Here is a 16,740-nt window from a genome sequence, read left to right as displayed (position 1 = left end):
AATATTGCAAACCCACCCGTCCACATGTTTTGGGTGCAGTCCGCTTTAACATGTGTTCATGCTTCTCGAAAGCTCCTTTATGTTCAGTTGGTTTGTTCTTGGCATGGGGCTGAGAATTTTTACTTCCTGAATGAACTAAGCATTAGATCAACAGTTCCAGAGGAAGTGAATCATCCCCAAACCCGTTCCTTTAGAGACAGCTGTCTAGCTGCTGCATAAGAAATCCTGGGGGGAAAATATTTCTTTGCCGTTATGGAAATCGATTATTGGTGCTGAAATCTGCGGGAAATTAGTCTTGGGGAGCCCATTGCTAGGGTGGATGCGAAAGGCTTGGTGCTTGCCCGACAGATGGTCTTGTGATTCATGGGGTCTGTCAGGAAGGCAGCCTGACATATTAATCATTCAAAGGCATTCTCATATGTATGAAAATGGGAGCATCATTGCGTTATCTGCAAAGAGTAGTGTGGAAAGCCATTGCCAATGTGTGGTCTTAAAAACGCCCCTCCCTACTGCCAACCCGCTTCTTGGCACAGACGTATCCCAACGCAGCTTAAATACATATTTAGAAATCAATAATTAAAGCAAAATGCATATCAATAATTAAAGTAAAATACAACATACATAAAGCTTAAATACATACATAAAAATCAACAATTAGAGCAAAAAAATAGCTTTAGTTATATCCTGCCTGTTTCCCTAATAGGGATCCAAAACAGATAGATTCTTCTCCATTTTTTCCCTTATCATAGCCTGGTGAGGTTGAAAGTGTGTGACTAGCCCAAGGTCATCCCACAAGCTTCCATGACAGGGTAGAGATTCGAACCTGGGTCTCGCTGGAAGGGGGGGGGCTCAAAAAAGGTAACCAGCAGCTTGAGATGAGAATTGCAACTGGCCGCACTTAAAACAAGCTTTACTGTGTTTTTCAAAGCCACTGGAGAAGGGCTAATGGGGCTTCAAAAAGGGCAGACATTCCAGAACCTTGGTGCCACCAATGAAAAGGCCCTGTCACGTGGAACCACTCTTCAAAATGGTGGGACGCAAAGCAGGACTTCAATAGATCATCCCTGTGGATCAATCCACAAGGTATCCTGGTCCCAAATAATTTAAGACACAGGTGTCAAACTCGCAGCCCTCCAGATGTTCATGAACTATAATTCCCATCAGCCCTTGCCAGTATAGCCAATGCTCATGTTGGGAAGGACTGATGGGAATTGTAGTTCATGAACATCTGGAGGGCCGTGAGTTTGACATCCCTGATTTAAGGCTTTGAAAATGTTGAAACCAGTGCTTTGAAGTCCGTCCAGAAGTCAGTTCAATACATATAATTAGGATTTCCAGGTAGTTACCCTAAGACAATAACTAGTCAGAATAATTTGGATAAAGTTTCTAAGATCTTTTCCATGGCGCCCCAAACGTGAAAATAACTTAAACTTAGACTTTTGATCTCTCCTAGTCAGTCTTTGACTGACAGAGGCCATTTATGCTCAGAGCCATGTCCTATCAGGGCACCCTTTAAGTTGAATTCGCTTGCCACTGGGTGTCAGCTGCTCCCAAGGGTGCTACTGGAACATGGAGAAACATGTAGCGCCTCTTGCATTCTGCATTTGAAAAAGAAACGCAACAACTAAATCTATACACAGGCTCACCACCGCTTGTCAGGGTGAGTCACGGCAGATCGTTATCTTTTAATGACCTCTCAACATGGTTTCCATTTTGGAAGACCATCTGAGGCTCCGGAAAGCCCTGATTGACAGCGGCCTGCCGTGAATAGTTGCGGCGTCTGCCGAAGTTACACGGCGAGTAATGGATTGCTTGTGCCGGTCCCTGTTGCGACCGGCACAGTGAGGAGCCTCCCTCGAAAGAGAAGAGCGGTTCCAGTTTCTAAAAAAAACAAAACAATGTGAAGCAATGAGATCTGAAGACCAGATACTTTTTAAAAATGGCAATACGGAAAGAAAGGGAGGGAGAAAGAAAGAAAAGAAAGAAAGAAAGAAAGAAAGAAAGAAAGAAAGAAAGAAAGAAAGAAAATGGGCTTGTTCTGAGGTGGCCAATTAAGGCTTTGGTCTGACAATAAGCTGGATTTATTTTGGAAAGGGGAGTAGGCTGCAGCGGTTTCTGAGGTAAACCCGAGCTGTGGTTTAGAAGGCCTTGTGAAAGAACAAAATGTGGGCCAGGTGATTCTTGGCTTTTTGCAAAAATCCAGCAGAGGAATTGGGCCGCACAATAGACACAGCCCAGAGGAAGAAATCGGATAATGCCGAGAGGGGAAATGCAGCCAAAGGACAGACAAAGGCAAGGGAGAACACGAAACCCGTTTCGAGTCTCAAATAATCCCTTGGCACAGGCAAAGATATGACAGAGGCAGAAAGAGGCACAATATGATGTGTGAATCTGTTGTGTGCAAACAGATTTGTCAACCATTTTGTGTAGGCCTCTTGTGAGTCAGTCGGGCCCGAAAAGTGGCTTTGCTCTTGTGCCTGTGTGGGGGGAATGTACCGTTTGCTTCTTGGAAAACCGCTGTGTGGACATGGGGATTCATTGGCAGGGAAACGGCCGTATCTCGTTTTGCCTCATGAGCTGGGACAATTTTGTCCTCATTAAGAGATGGCTCTGAGTCATACGCGGATGTCTTCCTGGGGACTTCTGCTTGTTAGCTCTCTTTTCCGAGGTTGGGAGGTCATTTTTGAGCTCTGTCATTTTGTGGGCGGCTTTTGTTCCCAAGGAATGATAAAAAATGGTGATAAACAATGATAAAATTGCATTTCTGTCCATACAGGTTCCTGTGGAATCCCCGTTAGTTAACTGGATTAATATCAGGTAAGTGGGCAAATCGATGCACCGCTCCTGGTAATGCACGTGGGCATGATGCCAACACTTAAACTTCTCTGGAAACCCCTCTGTCGCTCTGATCTCTTCTCTGCTACATCTCATGGATGAAGGCTGGCTGGGGTGAACCACCATTTGTTCACACAGCCGAGAGGTGGAGATAGCTATCTTGAGATTAGACCCAGTTTGCCTGTGCGTTGGCCAATACCCACTCAGCCCTATTTGGCCCCTGAAGTGATCCACAGCAAGGAAAATCCCTTGGAGGTCATATCTCAAAGTGGTTATAGCGCAGTGATGGCGAACCTTTTCAAGACCGAGTGCCCAAATTGCAACCCAAAACCCACTTATTTATCACAAAGTGCCAACACAGCAATTTAACCTGAATACTGAGGTTTTGGTTTAGAAAAAACGGTTGGCTCCGAGGCGCATGTTACTCGGGAGTAAGCTTGGTGAAGCAACCGTGCAATGCTTCAAATGGATGAATCACGACCCTAGGAGAGTTTACTCAGAAGCAAGCCCCATTGCCAGCAACTGAGCTTACTCCCAGGTAAAGGATCATGCCCAGGCCAGCCTAGGGGTGTCTGGGGGGGCGGGTGATTTTCCGCCCCCCACATGATGAACTCTGTGCACGGGTGCCCACAGAAAAGGATCTGAGTGCCACCTCTGGCACCCGTGCCGTAGGTTCGCCACCACTGTTATAGCAGGAGACCCAGATTTGAGTCCCCACTCTGCCGTGGAAGTTTGCTCTCAGTCTGGTCTACCTCACAGGGTTGTAGTGAGGATAAAATAGTGGTGAGGGGAATGATGTAAGCTGCTTTGAGTCCCTACGGAGGAGGAAGGTGGGGTGTAAATGAAGTAAATATTTGGCAAAACTCATTCTGTATTTTTCCAGATTAGATCTGAATGGTCTAACGATTGGGCTGAGTGGATATTGATCAGACTTCATCTTGTGTTGGGTGTATTTCATGGCTCCCTTGACCCTGCTGTCTGTTTTTCATGCTTCCTATAGAAAATGTCTACATAATAAATATCGACTCATAACCTCTGAGGAGGTGGGCCCTGCTCCATGACAGCTACTTCTGTCTCTGCATGTAGAGTAAGTCCCAGTTGATCTGGCAAGTCTCTAGGCACAGTTTCCCACCTTTGAGGAAATCTACTTGCCAGGATCCCAGCTCTGCATATCTGATTTTAGGATTGGAAGAAGAAGAAAAGTTTTTTTATTTATATCCCCCCTTTCTCTCCTGCAGGAGACTCAAAGGGGCTTACAATCTCCTTGCCCTTCCCCTGTGAGGTAGGTGGGGCTGAGAGAGCTCCGAGAAGCTGTGACTCGCCCAAGGTCACCCAGCTGGCGTGTGTGGGAGTGTACAGGCTAATCTGAATTCCCCAGATAAGCCTCCACAGCTCAGGCGGCAGAGCTGGGAATCAAACCCGGTTCCTCCAGATTAGATACACGAGCTCTTAACCTCCTACACCACAAGGTAAGATGAGTTCCACAGGGCCTGTAAGACAGAGCTATTCCACCGGGCTTTTGGAGGGGCTGGCCGCGGTTTTACTGCCCCCCACTGAAACTGAAATTGAAACTGAGGCTGCCTGTTTTCCATCTTTCTCCATCTCGGTTGGGCCTGATTTTCTGATCCCATCACAGGCCCTGCCACTCCCTCCCTTTCTTATTGGCCTTAGATCGGGCGCCTGTTTTAATTAACTTTGTTAAACAGCTGTTGTTGTTTAATTTATATTTATTGTGTGTAACTGCTGCTCAAGTTTTAATTGGTCAATGGGTTTAAGTTTTTACGTTGTTTGATTTGCTGTCTTGAAGAACAGCCGTGTTGTGAGCCGCCTCGAGGCCTTCGGGGATGAGGCGGCCTATAAGTTGAATGAATGAATGAATGAATGAATGAATGAATGAATGAATGAATGAATGAATAAATAAAGATGATTGGTGAGCAGTTTGATGGTTAAGAGTGAGCAGTTTGATTGTTATTCTGGTTTTTTCCTCTAGGTGTCACCCTACCACTGCTCTTCAATTATCGCGTCTGCTTTCTGGCCTTCACATCCTTCTAGTCCTCAAGGAGGTGCTAGGTGTTCACAGTGAGTACAAACACAGGTTATTTTTCATTCCTTGCTCATTTGTACTTTTTGCTGTTCCTACCGACAGCAGAGGCCATTGTTGCATGCTGGGAAGGTGAAAATTTTCCCCCTGCCCTTATATAATCAGTTTGGGATGTGTGTGTGTGCATGTGTGTGTCTGTGTGTGTAGTCACAGTTCTGTCCTCACTCTCTCAAGTGCCTGTTGTGGGGAGAGGAAGGGAAGGCGTTTGTAAGCTGCTTTGAGACTCCTTACTATTAAGAAAAGCAGGGTATAACTCCAAACTATTACTAGACTTATGGCAGCCCCAGCAAGCGGCTTTCGAGGCAAGCAAGAAGCAGAGGTGGTTTGCCATGGCCTTCCTCTGCAGAGCCTTCCTTGGTGGTCGCCTGACCAAATAATGACCCTGCTTAGCTTCTGAGATATGACGGAATCAGGTTATACCATGCTGCCTCCCCTCCCCTATTACATGTATCTCTCCCTGAATGCCTGGCAGGAAGGCAATGGCCAAGGAGAAGGTGCTTTAGAGAAAGGCATCAGAAGAGCCCTGCTGGATCAGACCAGTGGTCCATCCATTCCTGCATCCCTGTTTCAAACTGCAGCCATCAAGTTGCTTGGAGGGCCAGCAAACAGGGATGTGGAGGACAAGGTTTTCCTCTGATGTTGCATCCTACATATGTTATTCAGAGGTTTATTGCCTGTAGATATGGAGTTTCCATTTACTCACCATGGCTAGTAGCTATTGGTGGACCTATCCTCCGTGAATCTTCCTCATCCTTCTTTCAAACCACCCATGCCCTTGGCCATTGCTAAGTCCAGTGGCAGAGCACTCCACCACTGAATACTGTATACAGTTCTGGGCTCTGCAATTCAAGAAGGATATGGACAAGCTGGAATGGGTCCAGAGGAGGGTGACCAAAATGGTCAAAGGTCTGGAATCCATGCCCTATGAGGAGAGACTTAGGGAGCTGGGTATGTTTAGTCTGGAGAAGCAAAGGTTAAGGAGGGACATGATAGCCATGTTTAGATATTGGAAGGGAGGTCCTGTTGGCGAGGGAGCAAGCTTGTTTTCTGCTGCTGCAGAGACTCAGACCAGGAGTCATGGGTTCAAGGTGAAGGAAAAGAGAGTCCACCTAAACATCAGAAAAAACCTCCTGACAGTAAGGGCTGTTCGACAGTGGAATGCACTGCCTCGGAGTGTGGTGGAATCTCCTTCTTTGAAGGTTTTTAAAGAGAGGTTGGATGGCCATCTGTCAGGAGTGCTGTGATTGTGTGTTCCTGCATTGCAAGGGGTTGGACTTGATAGCCCTTGGGGTCTCTTCCAACTCTATGGTTCTATGAATTACTTGACAAGTGAAGAAGTACTTCCTTTCCTTTGGGAACCATGCATATACGAAAGGCAGCCACATAACCCATAGTACAGGAATCCTGATTCCTGAACACTGAATAAGGTTGGCTTTTGTTGCATCAAGTGTCCAAAATGGATCACTGGGTATGCCCGTTGCTTCTATCAAGCCTTCCTGCCCTGAGTGTATACTTGGGCGTGGGGTATCTCGAAAAAGCTGAATGGTATGTTGGTCCACACAGAATCCAAAAACAAGAGGTCCTCTGCAAACCAACAGAAAACTCTGCAAGGTTTCGAGCTCTTCCTCAGGCCGGATATTAGAAACAAAAATGTGAAAGTCGGAAGGGTAGGAGGCAGAATTCTTGAGATGTGTGATCACAGCCTGAGAATTCTGCCTGCCACCCATCTTTAAAAAATTTTGTAACGTGCTGTCTGATGCTCTGCTGAACTCAAAAGCTTGCACAGTTTTGTGCCAGTTTGATTGATCCTGATAAAAGGCATTAACATGGATGTTGTTCAGATTTTTGGTGTATCAGGTCCGTTTGCTGCAACAGCACATTTTCTATATGGCTGCTGTGGATTTTTTTTGGGGGGGAATTCCCTCCAAATTCCACTCTCTTTTGCATTGACCCGCCTACGTGTTGCTATTTGGCAACATCTCCATCTGGTGACAGACAGATGGATGCCTGCGTTTCCAAGAGATGCTTCCTCCAGATACATCCTTAGGGTTTTCAAGCGGGGAGTGGGGAGAATATTTGAAGGAAAGATGAGCGGAGAGAAAGGAATCAAAGTTGCCAAAAATGTAGCAGGTGTCTGGGCAACCGCGCGCACGGGGCGGGGGGATGCACCCGCTTGCCGAGCGCAAGAGGGGAAATTTTAAAAAATGTGCAGTCGAATGGCAAGCTGAAAGACCCCATCGTTCCTGCCGGAGACATCACAACGTTCTGGGGTGGCATGCAACGAATATCTCAGGAGCAGACCCTGGAGCGAAACCCATGTGCCAGGAAGAAAAATCTGGTGAGGAAACTGGGCAGGGAGTGGGAAAAATGAGGGTCTTCTCTGGACAAATCAGTCGTGTCGGGTTTGGGTGGCTGCGGGCAAAATGGGGCAAGGTGGCTCTCTGGAGCTACACAAAGGGCTCGTGTTGATTCTGATGTAGCAGGTGTACGCTCTGGTGGATCTGAATATCACTCGGAAAAAGAGCTATTCCAGGCAGGAGGGAGAACAGAAGGGGTTGCCAAGAGTATCTGTTGATTCAGCTTTGGGGTGTTTGGGGAGTTGGAATGATGCGAGCTTTAAATGGGAGGCACGGCGCTGTTGCCTAACGCAGCACTTCACGTCAGCCGCCTTCATCCAGGTACCGAGCTAAGTTTCCCCCCTGCCTGTTCAATAAGAACAGGTGCATCTGATATTTTTAGGGTTGCTTCCTGGTGGCTGGCAAGTTTGCAAGAGTAGGGATGAGGTTGGAGATACTTTATTTGCACCTAAGTTGGGACTGGGGGGGAAGACGCGTCCTCGGTGGCAAGGAACCGGGTGCGTCCAGATGCCCCTGGGAGGAAAAAATCATGTGTGAAGACGCCTGGTGGTGAATGGGTTACTTTTTTAGAGTGTGACCACGTCCGTTTTGGGGGCCGAAACTCTGTGTGTGGGTGAATGAGAGAAGGAGAGACGTTTTTTTCCAATTAGTTTCAAGCACAGGGCAGAAGGTCTCAAGGTTAATTGGCATTTTCTGGTCTCCAGGGTCAGGTGTGGGGAAGGCCCTTTCTCCACCTGAGAACCTGGACAGTGGCGGCTACGCAGAGTGGGCAACGCTTAAGCCTACAATATGCTCATTTGGTCGAAGGCAGCTTTGGATGTTTGTATCCAGGGCTAGCATCCACAAGGTCCCGTGTTCAAGCTCTGACATTCTTTCAAACTCTCCCAGCCCCACATACTTCACAAGGGGTCTGTTGTGGGAGGAAAGGAGTTTGTAAGCTGCTTTGAGACTCCTTGCTGTTGAGAAAAGCGGGGTATAAATCCAAACTCTTCTTATTCTTCTTGGTGGACAAAAGTCCCACGTGGCTACACTCGTTTCCTATAAACCCCCCGATGTGCCCCAGGTAAGGTGTTGGCAGGTACCGCAGTGCCCATAGCTAGTGTGTTGGTGACCCCAAAGTTCAGGTTTAATTGTGCCGTGGGAAGTCGACTAGGGTTGCGGGGTTGTTAGGGAAGCAGTTGGAAGGCTGTTGGAGAAATGAAAAGACTCAGACTGAGGCCCTAGCCTCTAGACTTCCAGGATGTCTCCACAGATGGACTGGGAAAGAACCTGAAAGTTTTAATTTCATTTTATTTCAAATAAAGCACCTTCTAGCCTCTGGGCAATACTAGTGGCTTGCTCTGCTGTTGGGGTTGGAGCAGGACAGGCAAGATCCTTGTTTCGAATCCCACCCAAATAATTCAGCTCAGCCTGCATGAAGTTGTCAGCGCCAGCTTAGGAAATGGCTGGAGATTTTGGGGGGTGGAATGTGGTGAAGGGGAAGAGCCCGCCAGGGTTATAATGCCATCGAGTATGCCCTCTAGAGCTGCCATTTTCTCTGAGGGGACTGATCTGTGAGGCTGGCTATTCTAAATCTACCTGAGATGTCCGTTGCGAGGATAATAAGGAGGAATGTGTGTCCCCCACAGTTCCTTGCAAGGGGAATAAAAATACAGCAGAGAGAGATTTTTGAGTTGGCCTGCTACTCACCTTGGAAGCATCGAGACTGAAGAAGAAGAGTTTGCATTTATATCCCCCCTTTCTCTCCTGTAAGGAGACTCAAAGGGGCTCACAATCGCCTTTCCCTTCCCCCCTCCCATGAACACCCTGTGAGGTGGGTGGGGCTGAGAGAGCTCCGAAGAACTGTGACTAGCCCAAGGTCACCCAGCTGGCGTGTGGCTAATCTTAAGCCTCCACAGCTCAAACGGCAGAGCAGGGGATCAAACTCCATTTAGTGGAGCAGTGGTTACTAGGCTCTGGCTGGCAGCAGCACTCTGAGCTCTCAGCCGGAGAAAGGACTTTCCTTGAGCTGGAAACGCCAGGGAAGGAATTTGAGAATGCAGCGAGAGGATCGGTTGGTGTTTCTTTCTGGGAGCAAAGCAGATGAAGGAGGCTTATCTGACTCCCGCATGATTAATTGCGATATCACGCTGCACGGCACAGATTTTGACTTTGAAAAAAGATGTTTACCAATTTAACCAAAGAGATCTATGGATGTTGTAATGCTGTTCTGAGGGGGCGTTGCTCGGTGGTAGAGCATTTGTTCTGCTTGAAAGTCTTGGGTTCCGTTCCTGGCATCCCCAGGTAGAAGGGCCATATGGTGCAAAAACCTCTACCTAAGACCCTGGAGAGCAGATTCCAGTCCGAGTAGAGTGGGTCTGCAACCTGCGGCTCTCCAGATGTTAATGGACTACAATTCCCATCAGCCCCTGCCACCATGGCCATGATGGCAGGGAGTAGACAATATTCACCATGATGAGAGCCAGCGTGGCGTAGTGGTTAAGAGCAGGTGCACTCTAATCCGGAGAACCGGGTTTGAGTCCCCCTCTGCCAGTTGAGCTGTGGAGGCTTATCTGGTGAACCAGGTTAGCTTGTGCACTCCAACACATGCCAGCTGGGTGACCTTGGGCTAGTCACAGCTCTACGGAGCTCTCTCAGTCCCACCTACCTCACAGGGTGTTTGTTTGGGGGGGGGAAGGGAAAGGAGTTTGTAAACCCCTTTGAGACTCCTTATAGGAGAGAAAGGGGGGGTATAAATCCAAAATTTTCTTCTTCTTCAATGGTCTGATTAAATATAAGGCAGCTTTGTGCATTGATGTATTTAATAAGCTCCTCCCTAACTCAGCCCCCCGCCCCCACAATTTTCTGTTACATTTCAACATTTCAAGTCATCTCCAAATAATTTGGCAAACATTTCAGATATTTTGCAGTGATAATCTTTGTCACGTCAGTCAAAATTCTGTTGCTTATAGCCAAAGGCTATATTTACAATGTAAAAAAATGTCTTAAATAAACACAGAAGCAAATAAGTACAATACAAAATCAAGGAATAAATAAAATATAAAGGACAATATGGTAATCTGTGTTATGGGACCCTGAAACTTGAATGGGGACCTGGGACGCTAAACTGCCTTTGGACCCAGTCTACCCAGTGAGGTTGGGCGGAGGGCTGTGATTTAGCTGCAGTGTGAGCAGAGGAAGCATGGATTGGGGCCATGCTATTGGAACGAGGAAGCTTCACTTCCCCGTGTTGTTTCTGTACTAAAAATGCCCACCCCGTGACTGTTTTAAGCCCTGATGAAAACATTTCCATATAATCTCTACCCATCCCTGACTGCTTTTTGCAGCCAACTGCACATAAGTGGATCTGATCAGTTTATTTATTTTTATTCTGTACATTTTTATCCCATCCTTTTTTCCAAGTAGCTCAGGGGAGAGTACTTTATATTCTTCCCTGCTCAGAACAATGACCCTGTGAGGAGGGGTTAGGCTGAGAGGGCAACTAGCTGATAGTCAGCCAGCGAGTAAGGATTCAAACCTGGGTCTCTTTTTGGACCACAAGATTGGCCTTGACGCTTTGTGTATCGAATGGGACAGAAATAGCAGGGTGAGAAATGGCACCAAACTAAAGAGCACAAACTGAGAGATGCAGCCTCACAAACCTGTGCTCTTTCTTGACATGCTAGTTTTCTATGAGCAGGGAATGTCGTCATGTTGGTGGGTGTTTAGATGGGTGAATCCTGACCCGTAATCTGAAAATCCTCTTCACAGAGAAAGCTAGCATCTCAGGAAGTGTTTCCCTTCTCCCTGACAGATTAGTTTTCTGTGTGGCAGGGAATGGCTTGTCTGAAGTGCATGCCAGCTTACGAGTCCCTGCTTGAAACGGCTACAACCTGTCCATAGACTGGCCACTGCAGAGAAAATTATATTGGTATTTCCTTCCTTCCTTCCTTCCTTCCTTCCTTCCTTCCTTCCTTCCTTCCTTCCTTCCTTCCTTCCTTCCTTCCTTCCTTCCTTCCTTCCTTCCTTCCTTCCAGTCACCAAAAGACCACCCACCCTGTTAGAAGTACCCCTTATCAGCCCTGCCAGGGAGTTTGTGTCTTTAGATCCAGCCTCTGCCGTGGCGACTGCCGCCCCCTAGCGATCAGTCTGAAACCGAACTCCCCCCCCCCCCCCAGCATCCCTATTTTGACATCTGGCGGCGCGCATCTCAGCGGCGACACGTGTTGTGCCGGCCAAACCACCCCTGGGTTGGCGCCGGCTGCAGTTGTTACGCCGCAGGCTGCTGGTGAAAGGTCGGCCTCCCCCTGCCCTTGCCGTGCAATTCCAGGAACGGATCGAGATGCTCTCCACCAGAGAGGGGCGTAGCAAGGGGTGGGGGTGCTGTAGACTGTTGCTATAAAATAAGATAAACTCTCTCCAGCCCTTGCAAGCCGCTCGCCCCGCCAGCGTTGCCTCCTCCCAGTGCGTGTTTGGAGCTAGCAGCCAAGAGGGGGACAGGCACTGTTGCTCAGCCGGGCGACCCTCATTGGGGAAGCCGGGCACGTCGGTGCTCCCCGCGGTGGAGGCAAAGTGGAGACAGGCGCCATGCCCAAGCCCGAGCAGCCGGGGCTGATGTGAGACCAAGGAAAGATGGCGTATATACAGGTAGGGCTGAGCAGAGGTGGGGAGGGAGCAAGGGCAGACAGGGCTTCGCAGGGAGGGAGCGAGGGCAGACAGGGGGAAGGGGAAGCAGGCATGCTTTGGCGGAGACACCCTACGTTGGGGGGGTGGGGGGGTTGAGCCACTTGGCTCCGGAAAGGGAGGCGTCCCTTCCCCAAGAAACTTAGGTAAGAAGAGTTGAGCGTGGAGCGACTGAGTTTACTCCCTGGTGCAAGATCCAACCTGTAGCATCGTCCCTTCTTTGCAGTGGGCAAGCTGAATTTTTTTTCTAGTTTTTTTTTTAATATATAGAAACACCGAGCTGGAAGGGACAGCTGTGCGCACACACAGGGACACATATGCATATGTATGCATATTGCCTCGTATCAGCTGGGCTTGCCGGCAGCCGCTGGTGGGTTAATGGGATGGCTGCAAAAAACAAGGGCTGGGAGGAAATTGGATATCTGTGCCATTATAATTGAAAGAGAGAGAGAGAGAGAGAGAGAACGGGAGAGGTTTGCAAATAGGTGTAAACAAGTATTTTGCATGAACAAGGAGTGCCTGCAGAGAGGGTCTTTCTTGCTGAGCTGTCCAGTTGGGGGGTCTGTGGTGGGTATTGCCCCCACCCACGGATATGACTGTCCACATCTCTGAAAGCGAGCCTGCATGTTTGTGGAAAAGGGAAATCGAACAAGGGACGTTAAAGAGCAGGATTTGCACTCGAGGCTCCGGAAGGGAGTAAAAGGGAGGAACGGCTTTGGAGAGGTTGCTTTGGCAGGCTCTCTCTTATTTTTTTGATGCATGGCAAGTAGGGTCAGTGACCTCATGTGGACTAGAATAATGACTGGCAATAGGGAGGCATGGAAAAGAGATCCAACAGGTGTGAGACTGTTGAAGATACATAGGGATGGAAGAAGAGAAACTGAGGAAGGGCCAGCTGTGTCTCACAGCATCCTGTATCTCACACTGCCCAACCAGAATCCCATTGGAAAGCCCACAAGTTTATCTTCAAGGCAACATCAGTAACAGTTAATCCAAGGTATACTACCTCTAAACATGGAGGTTTTGTTTATTCACCAACTGTTGATCGACCTCTCCCTTGAACCTATGGAATCCCTTTTTACGGCCAGGGCTCAACCTAGTGGCTGTCACTGTATCCTGGGGCAGTGAGTTCCATAAGTTAATTATATAGAGAACAAATTGGAATAATAAGTATTCGTGGTACGCACGGTTTGGTTACACTGCTCCCAGCAGCCTTATAGGGCAGGTCGCCGTTGCCGCCATATTGCAGAGGGGAGGCGGAGCTGGAGAAAAAGTCAGCAAAGTTCGTAGCAGAGGAATGATTCGAACACGGGGCTTGTCGATTGATAGTTCTCTCTCCTAGCTCCGGCTTGCTGGGGACTTAATCAGAGTTCTGCAGTTTCTTTACAACTCCGCATTCTTCCGACTGCTATTGCCTTTCAGCTGGGACCACCAACCTTAAATACTGAAAAAGCCAAACAGTGTCTAGATTCAGAGCAAGAGAACACAAAGACCCAGTAAAAGAAAGCCCATTTGCAGAAGTGAAAACGTTACTGGTAGTTGTCATATTGACTATATAATGTTCTTTCACCCCAACACGGGAGCAGCAGTTGCGTAGTGGCTAAGAGCAGTGGCTAAGAGCAGGTGCACTCTGATCTGGAGGAACCGGGTTTGATTCCCAGCTCTGCCACTTGAGTTGTGGAGGATTCTCTGGGGAATTCAGATTAGCCTGTACACTCCCACACATGCCAGCTGGGTGACCTTGGGCTAGTCACAGCTCTATGGAGCTCTCTCAGCCCCACCCACCTCACAGGGTGTTTGTTGTGAGGGGGGAAGTGAAAGGAGATTGTCAGCCCCTTTGAGTCTCCTACAGGAGAGAAAGGGGGGATATAAATCCAAACTCTTCTTCTTCTTCTTTACTAGGAGATTGGCTTCCCCGAGGCTCAAATAATATACACAGAAGCAACCTACAGCATAAACCTTTTTTTAAAAAGCACCTCTAAGAATCCCTTTGGTTCTGTGACAGTCTTTGCCTGCCGTTCCCTTCACAAGCTGTTTTTTTTCTAGCCTCAAACCTATTCCTTCAGTGTACCTGGAAGTAAAGCGTTCTTTTTTTAAAAAGCAACAGCTGTGTGTGGTTCCACACGGAGCCATATTTGGCCGGCGGAGGCTCAACTTGCTGAATCAGGGTGGATCGTGGCCTACTAGCCTCTGCAAACTCCAGCCGGGAGTTGACCTTGATGACTCATGCCCATGCAAAGATTGCCGGATCAAAATGTCAGACTCCGCAGTCGTCAGCGAGTCAGTTTCAAACCGGGCTGCTCCGGAGCTTTGAAACCCGGCACCTGAGTCCTTGTTCCATAATAGGTTTGCGAACCTTCAGGTCTTAGCTGGAGATTTCCCGCTGTTGCAACTGAGGGTAGCATCAGGACATAACACTCTTAAATCTGATTCAGATACCTTGATCCGGCATATAAGCTCTTAAAACTGTTGTGATGGTGACCGGCAGTCCAAAAGGTGAACGAGTTTACCGTTCTGGATGAAAAGCGAGTTCCCTGCCTGCAAGCGTTTGCAACATCTCCTTGCGACTGGCCGGCCAGTTTCGTTTCCGGGGAGATGAGTCTGCCCTTCGGTAAAGAAAATCCTTTGCATCCAGACACCCGAGCTGTTCACAACTGTCTTCTCCTTATGTGTGTGAAGTGCAGTCAAGTGGTTTCCAGGAGGTGAACAGAAGTGTACCAGCTGGGACAGACCCTATTTTGCTTCTCAGATCATGCCAGCCTGAGGCTGTCCAGTTAGACCAGTGGTGGCGAACCTATGGCACGGGTGGCACTCAGAGCCCTCTCTGTGGGCACACGCAAACAGAGTGGCACCCCTCCACATCTAGGCTGGCCTAGGCCACTGGGCTCAATTATTAGCATTAAACCTAAGACCTAGTTTTGGGGAAGCAGTGAATGTAACCTTGTTAAGCACTGTTAAACCCCACTGATTTTCATGCGAGGAACTAAAGCACGATCCTTTACCTGGGAGTAAGCTCGGTTGCTGGCAATGGGGCTTGCTTCTGAGTAAACCCTCCTAGGGTCGTGACTCACCCGTTTGAACAGTTGCACGGTTGCTTCAAAGCAAAGTCACCGACTACCACCAAGCTTACTCCAGAGTAGCATATGCCTCGGAGCCAACCGTTTTTTCTAAACTAAAACCTCAGTATTCAGGTTCAATTGCCGTGTTGGCACTTTGAGATAAATGAGTGGGTTTTGGGTTGCAATTGGGGCACTCGGTCTCAAAAAGGTTCGCCATCACCGAGTTAGACACACACACCCCCCTCCAATAATTACAGTGTGCTTTTTCAATCTCAGCGAAACAGAAGGCCTTCCGTGGCCATCCAGAGATCAGAAGAGGTTTTTAGTGCCTGGCAGGGACTACTTAAGAAAGCTTTTCTTAACCAATTTGTTTGTCAGTCTGGCAGCCTCTGGGCTCATTTGGGGAAAGAATCCGCGGGTTGACTCTTGGCTGTGTAATGAGTCATTCCTTGAATTACCTCCTGATATCTCCTTAATGGTGCTCGAACTCAGGAAACGTATTAACCAGCCGTATCGCCGCCCCTTGAGTTCATGAGGACTCATGACACGCTTAGCACATGCGCGCCTAAGCCGAAGGAAACAGTTGCGCAAATCAAGCTTCCATTTGTGCGGTGTGGGGACTAGATCGGCTAATTTAGCAACAGGCGACGCCTCATTTCAGCTTCTTTCAGTATCCTCGCTCATACCAAAGCTGCGATTGGCAAGCTTTGAGCAGTCACATTGTGCAGATGTATCCCAAAGAACTGGAGAGCCAGCGTGGTGTAGTGGTTAAGAGTAGGAGCGCTCTAATCTGGAGGAACCGGGTTTGATTCTCTGCTCCGCCACTTGAGCTGTGGAGGCTGATCTGGTGAACCAGATTAGCTGGTGCACTCCAACACATGCCAGCTGGGTGACCTTGGGCTAGTCACAGTTCTTTGGAGCTCTCTCAGCCCCACCCACCTCACAGGGTGTTTGTTGTGGGGTGGCGGGGGGAGGGAAAGGAGATTGTCAGCCCCAGGAGAGAAACGGGGGCTATAAATCCAAACTCTTCCTCTTCTTCTAAACTGCTCTTCTAAACTCATCACTGTAGTTCAGTGATGGCGAACCTGTGGCACGGGTGCCAGAGGTGGCACTCAGAGCCCTCTCTGTGGGCACGTGTGCACAGAGTTCATCATGTGGGGGCGAAAATCACCCCCCACACACACACATCTAGGCTGGCCTGGGCCGTTGGGCATGACATGTAGGTAACCCTGTTAAGTGCTGTTAAACCCCACTGATTTTCATGGGAAGAACTAAAGCACAATCCTTTACCTGGGAGTAAGTTCAGTTGCTGGCAATGGGGCTTGCTTAAATCAGGACCAGTGTTTTCAGGATAGGGAATCCATAATCCCACCAGCCTCTGTCAGCATGGCCAATTGGCCATGCTGGTAGGGGCTGATGGGAATTGTAGTTCCTGAACATCTGGAGAGCCGCAGGTTCCCTACCCCTGTTCTAAACCCTCCTAGGGTTGTGATTCACCCATTCGAAGCATTGCACGATTGCTTCAAAGCAAAGCCACCAACTAGCACCAAGCTTACTCCCAAGTAATGCGCGCCTTAGAGCCAACTGTTTTTCTAAACTAAAACCTCGGTATTCAGGTTAAATTGCCATGTTGGCACTTTGCAATAAATAAGTGGGTTTTGGGTTGCAGTTTGGGCACTCGGTCTCGAAAAGGTTCACCATCACTGTTGTCGTCCCTCTGCTTTGG

Source organism: Sphaerodactylus townsendi, linkage group LG04, assembly GCF_021028975.2.
Source record: "Sphaerodactylus townsendi isolate TG3544 linkage group LG04, MPM_Stown_v2.3, whole genome shotgun sequence".
Lineage (NCBI taxonomy): Eukaryota > Metazoa > Chordata > Lepidosauria > Squamata > Sphaerodactylidae > Sphaerodactylus > Sphaerodactylus townsendi.
This window is presented reverse-complemented; position numbering follows the sequence as displayed.